The sequence below is a fragment of the Henckelia pumila genome, chromosome 4, assembly GCF_033568475.1.
Source record: "Henckelia pumila isolate YLH828 chromosome 4, ASM3356847v2, whole genome shotgun sequence".
Taxonomy (NCBI): Eukaryota; Viridiplantae; Streptophyta; class Magnoliopsida; order Lamiales; family Gesneriaceae; genus Henckelia; species Henckelia pumila.
In genome coordinates this window covers 84182853-84194269 of record NC_133123.1, presented here as the reverse complement: position 1 = coordinate 84194269, position 11417 = coordinate 84182853, and the positions used below count along the sequence as shown (strand labels likewise).

Below are 11417 nucleotides of genomic sequence, written 5' to 3'. Positions count from 1 at the left end.
CATAAAATCACATAATAACACATAAATACATTTAAACCATATTTTTAAAAATTTAAAATAATTAATTTCTCCTAGTTATACATGCGGATTTACGTATAAATTTTCTGGGTGTTACAGATCCATTTTCGATCATTTCGAATCTGATTTTTAACTCTTTAATTCCAATTGGGAACCCCTTAATCATGTTTAGGCAGTTGATTAACTTAATTATAAATCAGGCTACTACATGTTCTGCTAGACCAGTAGTTGAGGTACATAACTACTGACTGAGATAGGAAATTTAGTATGCATGTTTATGTGTTGCATTATTATTTTGCATGAGATGCATGATATTATTGTTCATGATTCATATGCGGCATTGGACTATCATGTTGAGCCTGTGTTTTTATTTCGAGATAGCCTGTTGTTTCTAGGGTTGCTCAGCTCTAGAGTTTCTTTGTACGATCGAGTACCGTGTGACATCCACTGTATCGACAGAGCAACTTGTGCTTTTCTACACAATACGGAGATCATCCAAGATCGGAGTTAAGTATGTGTGACACCCACTATATCTTCATAGCAGTGTGCATATACTTGCAGCGCCTATGCTTCTGAACATGTTATTTCAGATCTTTATCTTAGTTTACCAGAGCATTCATTATTTCATGTTGCATGCATCATATAGACTTGTGTACTCGTACTTTGCAGGTGGACTAGGAGCGAGATCAGTGGTTGACTAGTGACCAGGGCTTGGTAGCAGGGGTCACCATTGGTTTCGATTTTAAGAATTTATTTGGTATTTATTCATTCTATTGGGTTGTATTATTATTTCTGATTAGGTTCCAGTGATTTACCGGTTGTATTGCATCGGGTTGTTAAACTATTTAAGTTTCCACGATATATATGATTATGTTTTTAGTTTAAGTTTTAATTGCATGCTTAAGTCTCTGTTAGTAGGTTATTCTGGAGTATGTCACTTCAAGAACCATGTTCATCCAAAAGAACACACGAGACAATGGAACAAGAGGTTAACCATGAGGTTGAACCTTGACGTAGCAGAGCTAGGATTGGGAAATTATTTGGTATGGATTTCATCACTTTCATGATGAAAAATGAACCTCAAAGCTTTAAGGAAGTTGTGAATTCATGTGAAGGATCTCAATGAAAAGAGGCTATAAACTCTTAAATATAATCCATTTTGCAAAATCATACATGGAAACTAGTGGACCTTCCTCCGAAAAGAAAACTACTAGGTTATAAATGGATTTTTACACGGAAAATGAAATCTGATGGAACAATAGATAAGTATAAAGTGAGATTGGTAATCAAGGGTTACCGTCAACATGAATGGATTGATTACTTTGACACCTATTCTCCAGTAACGAGAATAACTTCAATCCGAGTGATACTTGCGATTGCCGCCGTGAGGAATCTTGAAATACACCAAATGGATGTAAATACTGCCTTTCTGAATGGATATTAAGAAGAAAAAAATTACATGGAACGATTTTATTCCCCTGGGCAAGAAAATAAGGTGTGTAAATTGGTGAAGTCTCTGTATGTCATAAAGAAAGCACCAAATCAATGGTACAAAAAATTCGATAAATCCATGTTAGAAAGTGTATTTAAATTCAATGAGTGTGAAAAATTTGTATACGTTTAGAACACTGAAAATAGCTATGTCATTTTATGTCTTTACGTAGATGGTAAGATGATTAAATCCACCAAGAAATTTTTGAACTCAAACTCAACAAGAAAGATTTAGGCTTAGCCGATGTTATCCTTGAAATTAAAATTCATAGAACATCATAAGGGATGGTTCAAAGTCAGTCACATTATGTGAACAAAATACTTGAGAAATTTAATAAGGATAACTCTGCATTGGCTAGAACTCCGATAGATACAAGTCAACATATATAGAAAAATCGAGGTGATATTATCTCCCAATTAGAATACTATCGAGTCATTAAAAGTCTGATGTACTTAATGAGTTGTACACGACCAGACATAGCCTTTGCAGTAAGCAAATTGAGCAGATTCACGAGTAATCCAGGAGCTGAACACTGGAAAGCAATTATCAGATTGATAAAGTACTTAAGATACACTCGTGACCATGGGCTGCAATATACCAGATATCCTGCTGTTATTGAAGGATGCAATGATGCATACTGGATATTTGATATGAAAGAATCAAAATCTACAAGTGGATTTTATTCACTTTAGGAGGTGCAACAATTGCGTAAAAACCTTCTAAACAAACTATAATTGCTAGATCCACGATGGAATATGAGTTCATAGCCCTTGATAAGTTGCTGAAGAGGCTGAATGGCTACGTATTTTCTTAGAAGATGTTCCAGGAAGGGTGAAACATGTACCGGCTATATGCATACATTGTGTTAGCCAATCTGTGATCAGAAGGGCACAAAGGAATATGTATAACGGTAAGTCTAGACACTTACGTCGTAGACACAATACCATTAGACAACTACTCTTTACAATATTTATAAATATTTACTATGTAAAGTCAAAGGATAATATAGAGGATCCGTTAACCAAAAGGTTAAACAGAGAGTTAGTTTTAAATCGTCAAAAGGAATGAGATTGAAGCCTATAGAATAAATGAGTGTGAAAGAAAACCCAACCTACGCTGACTAGAGATACCAAAGAACAATTTTCAATGGGAAAATCTATTCGCATTGGTTTGGTAGATCACTGTGGGGGTTATCCCCAGTCTATTATTATTTCAAACAGTGAATGTTGAGGAAAAGCATATGGATTTTAATTATTCTGATGGAATTCAACATAGAATCACCTATGTGAGAGAGAAGTGAGGCCGCTTAAAAGGAATTGCAAGGCTAAATTCTAGACCCCTTATAGAACCAGACATGTGTTCATGGACAAAATGAATACAATAATGAGAACTGAATTGTATTAAGAAGAGTCTCGTGTAAAGTATATCTTAATTTACACCAACAGCTGTACAGTTCAAAGACATCGCGTGTACTGTCAACCAGTGAATAATTATTCTTTCACAAGGGAAGGTTCAAATGGTGCCTACCTATCCTACGAAGGATTCAAATGTTGAAATTTATCACAATGAACTTCGTTTACCTTTCAATTTCCATCCTTGTAGGGGATTTTTGGACTTTGAGACTATTGGGATTTTTCAGTTATGGTTAGAAATTGGACTTCCATATGGAGGCACGTGGGAGTGTCCCACATTGAATAAAAAAGAGAAAATGGTTGAGCTTATATTGTGTAATAATTTATGAACGTGTAAGAATGATTGAGTAAGAGGCTCTCTCTTGCACGTGCCTGCCCTGGGAGAGTAAAAATCGAATGTCCAGTTTTCACTGGAAAAGGCTTGACTTGTGTGCAAGCATACGAGCGCGACTTGAATACGTCGAATGTCAGACCGATCAAGGCAAAAATTGCCTACCTAGTGTTAGCCACCTTTTTCTATTTTCTTGAATTAATTTGTCGAAATAATTTTTTATTATTTTTTATTTTACTTAGAAGGGTGTGGATCCTTCTGAATGTGACCTTCCACCTGCCTGACTATTGGTTCTTCCTCTAGCTGACTGTTGGTGCTTCATCTGACTGTCCTTTGGCTTTTCGAATGCAAGCCTGTGACTGTCCATATGGAATCTGGATGCCTATAAATAGAGGGAGTCTCCTGTCCTTCAAACACACCTCAAATTCATAGCTTGCTTCCTCCTTTTTGCTCTATGTTTTCTGCACATGTTCCTACTCAGTTCGTGGGATTCTGCCTGAATTGTGATAAAGTTTTGATACATCACAGGCTCGCCAGTGTAGAGCCTTTGTGCTAGGCTTCTACAAGGTTTTTCTGTTGTATCTTGGAAAACAGACATCCGTCTAATCCTTGTAGCACATACCGAAGGGGACAAATCTTTTTTAAGGACACTGTACTTCGTATAGGCCTAGGTTTGATTTATCTTGTTTTTACTATTTTCTACATAGTACTCAAACACTCGTTTATTACTGCATTATACTTTTCAAAGTCTTTAATCTTCTTATATTATTTTTTTTATATTCACGTTTTCGAGTTTAGCATTTCGGCTAACAAACTTAAAACAGATTCGTACTCATTACGTGAATAGTTTCAAAAATGGCTTTTGATTCAAGTGAAACTGGTCTCGTTTCCCCTCATGTCAATGTTCTAGCTCGTGTCGTTCCTCATGTCACCCCAAATGGTGCTGCAGTTCCTGTGCCTAACAGTCACAGAGACAATTCAAAAAAGTTCACTGGTGTGGACTTCAATAGCTGACAACAGAAAATTCTCTTCTACTTGAGAACCTGGCCAGATTCCTCTCGGAGGATGCTCGTAAGCTCAAGGAGGGTGAGGGAGATGTTGACAAATATAATGTATCAATTAAGATTTGATCCCAATATCCCTATTAAAAATCTATTCTTAATGATATTGTGAAAATGATGTTTTTACTTAAGCTCTGTTGTCGTTATACACCTCCTGAATTATATAACATTCAATATTGTGCTTCTTGTGATCTTAATTCAAATCTCCTATCCCGAGTGATAGAATCATAATTAACTCATTCAATTCATGGTCAGTAAACTGAAAGAATTAAAATCTAAAAAACACAATTAAACTTAAGGAATTCAATCACATAAATCAAGAATTCATAGACATCGTTTCAACTAAGCTACATCATCCCTCTACAATTAAAAGGTTAGTTCATGATGCAAAAGAAACAAAAACCAAACATGTTCATCAGTCTAGACATAAATTTGCAAAATTTATGGGAAATTAAAATAAATAATGAAGCTGAAGTTGCGTCTCTGTCCTCAAATTCAGCGTACTTCATCTTTGCGATTGATCATTGCTTCCAATCATGTGCTTCACGCGTGTGAATTATCTCGAATTTCAATTCTTTCTATATGATCTACTCTTGTGTGTGACGTGTTTTTTCTTCCTAGGTCAGTGTATTTTTGCTTTATATTTCCTCGAAGCCCGATGAATAAATTCCAACAAATCCGGTCTTTTCAATTTTGCAAACTCTATTTTCTCTTCTTTCTGCACAGGGCAGCGCCTAAGCTCTAAAGTTAGCACTGCTCCCATTCTTCATTCTAAGTTGTTCAAGCTCCTAGGCGCTTGAGATTGGCACCTAGAAACTTCCTTTTTTCGGACATTAGCGCCTAGGCGCTATACTCACGTACCAATAGTGTGACGCCTAAAATCCAATCTACTAAATCACATGCATTAATTTAATAAATATTATTATTATTATTTTTAAATTTATCTTATTTAAATTTCTTATTTAAATTGCGTGCTAATAGAATATTTGATTATTTATTTAAATGATTTTATTGTGCTATTTATTTGTTTTAAATATTTTAAAGGTTTAAACTTGCATATTAAATGATTTTAATTGCTTAGCTTATTTGTTTAAATATTTTGAGTTTCCAACTTATTTATTTTAAATAGCATAAGTTTAGCGGTTAATTATTTTAAATTATTTTAAATGTCTAGCTTATTTATTTTAAATCCTTTTTAATTGTTCAAATCATTTTAAAAGTTTTTATTTCCGTTTGTGTTTTTATTTAAATTATTTTAAACATTAGTATAGCCTGTTTAAATTATTTTAACTGCTCTGTTTATTGTTTAAAAATTTTATTTATCGCTGCGACATCAAAATATTTAAAGTACTGATTTTTAATTCTAGGATAACATTTTAATTCCGGGCTAGTAAAATCCAAATTTAATATTTTAAATTAAAAATTTTTAATTTGTATTTTTTTCAGTGCAAATTAAACTCCTAAATTCTAATTCCTAAGTTTAAATAGCATTTTGGAGTTGTGTAGTATTTTTCCTTCTATTTATTTAACCCTTAAAAATTCCATTTAAAATACACAACCCTACTCCCCAATTCTACTCCCCAAAACTCACACACTCTCGCCTACACACATACACACCCCTCACGATTCACTCCCCTGTTTCGTCTCCTTCAAGAATCCATAGGCATTTTCCTCTCTTAAGCTTCCATTCCTTCATTTCTTCTCCAGAAATTGTTCCATAGCTAACTGGTCGTGAATCTTAAGCTCATTCCCAGCTCGATTTCCAGCTTGTTTCCCGGCTCCAGCTCGATCGACCGCCGCTCCAAAACTTCTACTTCCTTTTTCGATTTTTCTCAGATAGGCAAGAATATGGTTCTCTTGGCCCTAATATCTTAATATGTATTGTGTTGTGGTGTGTATGCATATTATTGTTTTCCTTCATTTTTTTTTAAGAAACGTACGTGCCATGTTTTCTTCTCTACGGAAATTCTGTGCAAGCTTTTATTTTCGGTGCATTCATGCTGATGATTTATGAGATTTGTGATCCTTGTTTGATGAGGGATTAATGATGTTATGCATTCAATAAGAGTGATTTCAAAGATGCCTTATACATACGAAAATTTCAGATTTATTTCCTAGCTTGTTGGGTTCGAATTTTCAGAAAAACTTGCATAGCATGTGAGTCAAAATGTGGTGTTTTAATTGTGTTGATTTGGATGCTGATTGAGGAGCTACCATGGGTAATATGTAGTTCACATGGTAGCTTTTAGGATGGCTTGAAGTGGGCTTGTAGGTTTTATTGGAGGTGCATTTGAATTTGGGGGTAAGAGGCTCGGTTTTGAGGAGGGGCTGTGGGCTGCCTTGAGTTGGGTGTAAGGTGATTCAATGTGAATTTTAGGGGCTTGAAATGTGGTTGTAGGTTGGCCTTGGTCCTAGGATTAGAGGCTTGGAATATTGGAAGAATTTAGCTAAGTAATGGTTGAGATGGAACTTGATGAATTGAGCAGATTTTTTGTGTGTTAGGGCTGTCCAGGAATAAGTAATAAAGGCAGGGTTAAAGATGAAATTCCATTAGGGGCTCGGGTCTGAAACTTATCTTAGACGTTGGGATTATGTCGTTTCAAGAGGAATTCCAATCGGTTGAGTTTTTCCTTAAGTTCTAAGCTTTTTCTTAATGAGGTGCAGAATTTTCTTACGGTCTAAGGTTGCTGCCCGGAATTGTATAAATAAGGCAGGGTTTAAAGTGGAATTTTGTTATGGGCTCGGGCCTGGAACTTGTACCAAGATGTCGGGAATATATCGGTTCAAGCGGAAATCAATTCGGATAAGTTTTGGTCAAGTTTTAGATTTTTGATTGTTTAGGTGCAGAATTTTGAAGCAAAATGGGCTTGCTGCCCGGAAGTTGATTTCTATAAAATGATCTCTTAACAAATAAATTCCGAGGATGAATTCCTGGCTTAGTTCTAAGTGTCATGAAGTCGTGGTTTCAAGCGGAATCCTTTTTGATTAAGAATCGAGCAAGTTACAAATTTTACGGGAAAACCGCTCCAATATGTCTTAAGCGCTAAATTATGGTTTAGTTTCCCATATTTTGGTTGTCTCCTAAATCACCATCCCGATCATCCATGTGTAAGTCATATGAAGGATTATTTTTTAACATTTACATGTACGTCATATTTACATATGCATGCTAAGTCCCATATTCAAGAAGGAAAGAAAATATTTTGAACGAAGTGATATGATTGTGACTACATTTATGGGTTTCCTTACCTTAGCATGTGTTCGTGTGGGGCTGAGAGACGTTTTGGCCTCCCTTACAAAATCATTATGGGTTTCCTTACCTTAGCTTGTGTTCGTGTGGGGCTGAGAGATATCTTGGCCTCCCTTACCAATTCAGGGCAAGACTGGGTTGGGTTTTATCTTGACCTCCTTGCGGCTTAGTGCACTGCAGCCATGATCATGATCGAAATCACAGAGCCACAATCAAGGATCTAAGTTCACAGTTACAGTTACAGTCATAGTCACAGTTACAGTTAAAGTTACAGTTACAGATTCAGATACAGTTTATATAGTTTCATTTATTATAAATGACTTAGCCATGCATATGTTATATTCATGTTCTCTCATTTTAGAAGTACATTTTATTCAAATTAAGGGCACAAAGTATTTTATTATCAAGCTATTTTTAATCTGCGTGTGCTTGTATTTACATAGTACTCGTTATCCCCCCCATATTCTTGCTGAGTCTTTTAGACTCACTACACTTATTGTTTTCAGGTGAGAGTATATCTGTAACGCCCGAAATTATTTAATTTTAATCCGAGAATATTTAATTTGAGAATATTTAGAGTTTTGATTTAAATACTAATATTCTTAAATAATTTAGGATTGAAATTGAATTAAATGAAAGGCCGAGGACCAAATTGCACTTATTGAAGAATTGAGGGGCTAAATTGCAAATATAAATGAAGTTATCAGATTTTAAGGGATGGATCAGCATGTGTACGTGTTTTATGCTAAGAACTTCAGAATTTTGGAAGAGAGAACCGAGTTCTTCCTTTTTTCTTCTTTGTTATTAATTTTCTAAACCCCGTATCTTTTGATCCGGTTATCCGATATTTCGAAAAGTGTCTGGAATCCTTGCGACGAGGGCTTCGATCTAGTGTAAGTTTTTATGTATTTTGGTATGGGTTGTAGATTGAAATGTTTCAGATATCAGATTTTATGCTTATGTATGCGTTCTTGAAGTGTTGTATCGTTTACTTTCTAAACCGAATCGACAAACGACTATCGATTGTGTTTGTATGATTTACAGCGTATGATTCGAGTTATATACCTGCTGATATATGGGATTATGATGATATGTTGCTGGTTTTTATAAGTTATATGCTGATATGAGTTGAGAAATGAATTCGATGTTTTGTCGGTTACCGATTTTCAATCGCTACGCCGCCAGTTTAGGTTTTGAAGTTGTTTTGATAGCCTCTGATTGAGCTGATGATCTTGTGATTGTATTCTGATATTTCTTGATCATGATCGTTATATTTCAGATTGTGTTTGAATGCCATCGAACTCGAGAACGTCAACTTTGAACCGATAGAGATTTGAAGCAAGGTTTGAAGTTATTCTACAATGGAGTTTGATTGGTTTTGAATGCAGATTTTGATACAAGTCTTATGGTTGTTAATTGTTCAGATTTGGATAGCTTGACGACACCTTAAAAACCATACTTGAAAGGTAAAAGTGTACTTTTACTTGAATGGGATTAATACTCGAGATGGTTTGTATCGAGTTCCCTAAATCACATACGTGTTTGATTATTTTCTCTTATGTGAATTGTTGAATGAGTCTATGACGTTAATGAATGTCATATTGATGTTATATGTTGCATTCATCTTGTGAGACTTATTCCTTGATTTTGAAATGAACTGAAGCGTTCGATTAGACGATTTGTGAAACTATATGTGTATGGCCTGGGTGGTTGAGATATCCTAGCGTCTGATTGACATGTATAGTGGCTTCAAAGTCTAGAGAAGCAAGATAAGTAGCCCCACCTCGATCGGGAGTGTCGATGGTTCAGTTACGATATCTTTTTCTTGGGATCCCAACCGATGAAATGAGAGATTCTTTGAGAGAAACCTGTTTTAAATCATGCATTTTATTTTATTTATACCATGAGTTTGATATATATAACTTGCTTTGAATGTTTGTCGCTTTTACTGGGAAATATGTTTCTCACCGGAGTTATCCGGCTGTTTTCGTGTTTGTATGTGTGCATGGCAACAAGTGGTTCAGGAACAGGGAAAAGACGGGCTTGATGAATCGAGACTTGAGAGATTAGAGTGATGATCTGGTGTAGATATTTATTTGCTGTCAACTTTTGTTGGTTCAAGAACATTGATCTTGTAGTTGATAGACTTGAACTTTTGGTCTAGAGATTCTACTACTTTGATATGTAATTAACTTGCTCATGTTGTGTTTATTCTCTAGCAATGACAAGTTAGATGTTGTGTTGTAGTTTAAGGATGTTTCTTGGACTTGGAAATGTTGTAGTTGAATTAATGAAGCAGGGGACAACAGCTGCGCTTTTTATATTTTTCTGGCCGATTGGCCTGCGCACGGGCGAGCCCCTGCTCGCGCGCGCGCAGGCCAAGCCTTGGAGCTGCTGGCCCTTTGGTCTGCGCACGCGCGATGGGTGATCCCTGCGCGCGCGCAGTGCACTCTTTATAAAAAAAAAATTTTTCGTTGTGTTTTGTTGCTTGGCTATAATTCATGAACATTGGATTGTTATTATAATTTGAGAGATTAAGAACCGGGTCGTCACAACAGGTGGTATCAGAGCGAGAAAATTCTGGAATGAGATAGATAGTGAGTGGGGTAGATCGAGTCTTCTTCCTTGCTTATTTATGTTATCATGTTATGATTTATTTACATGATTGACTTACATGTTTTAAATGCTCGCATATATTACTTTCAAGTATTTGATTACATGATTATGTATTTTATTTGAAAGTATGTGTATGATTGTTTAAGACACATGCTTACTGGAATATCTTAAATGATTAGAAGCATGTGTTCTATTGTTTTATGACATGCTTACCCAACTATCTGAATTGATTGGAAGCATGTTTTGTATTCGTACCTTGATTATTTATTTAAGATTGAATCAGAACCGAGTCTTGATCAGAGGTAAGATGATCAGAGGAGGACTGAGACATATTTGATGATTGTGGTATCCTAACCATTTTGATAAACAGATATGTCTCGATGACCAGGACGACCACCTCTTAGACCACCAGTTACTACTCCTCTGCTAGAACAGACAGTTGTAGCACGGATAGTGCCAGAAGCTACAGAAATTCCTCGCACTGAACAAGGAAGTACTTCGAGAGACATGACAGATATGACGGCCTCGCCAATGGAAACATTACTCAAGCGATTTCAATCCTTAAATCCGCCAACATTAAAGGGTACTGAGAATTCTGTTGAGTGTGAAAGTTGGCTAGATGATATGGAGATGTTATTTGATTTCCTTGATTATAATGATGATTGGAGGGTCAGACTGATAGGTCACCTGTTGCATGATGTTGCAAAGAGTTGGTGGTTCACCACCAAGAGAGCTTTGGAGCTAGCATAGAGGAACTGTGATCAACTGGAACATCTTCAAAACTGATTTTTTCCAACGCTTCTTTTCAGTGTCTTACCGCAAAGACAAGGGTGCTGAATTTGCCAATCTGAAGTAGGGAAATTTAAACATTGAAGAATATGTTGCAAAATTTTCTACCTTGCTACGCTTTGCTCCACATGTTGCTGATAGTGATGAGGCAATGGCTGATCAGTTCATTAATGTACTGAATCCAGAGATATTTACTTCGGTAAACACAGGGCGACCGAATACTTTTTCTGATGCTCTGAACAGTGCCAAAGGAGCTGAAGCTGGTTTGATAAAGCAGCAAGGAGCTTCGTATGCCGCTCAGCTTCAAAGACATCCACAACCTCCAGTTCAGGTTCGACAATAACCTCCTCGATTTGAAAGTGGTGGTAGTAGCAGTGGGAAGAAAGGATATTTGCAAGCTCGAGGGAAACAGTTTAAAAAGTCAGGGAACAGTTCATCAAGTTCCAGT

At 36.1% G+C, this 11417-nt stretch overlaps 1 long non-coding RNA gene across 1 annotated transcript; it reads left to right on the top strand.

The window, feature by feature from the left end:
* Positions 1-5924: 5924 nt before the first annotated feature.
* Positions 5925-9632, top strand: LOC140894365 (uncharacterized). The gene is made up of 3 exons (XR_012153799.1): positions 5925-6154; positions 8844-8907; positions 8989-9632. It is a non-coding gene; the product is annotated as an uncharacterized lncRNA (long non-coding RNA).
* Positions 9633-11417: the final 1785 nt, after the last annotated feature.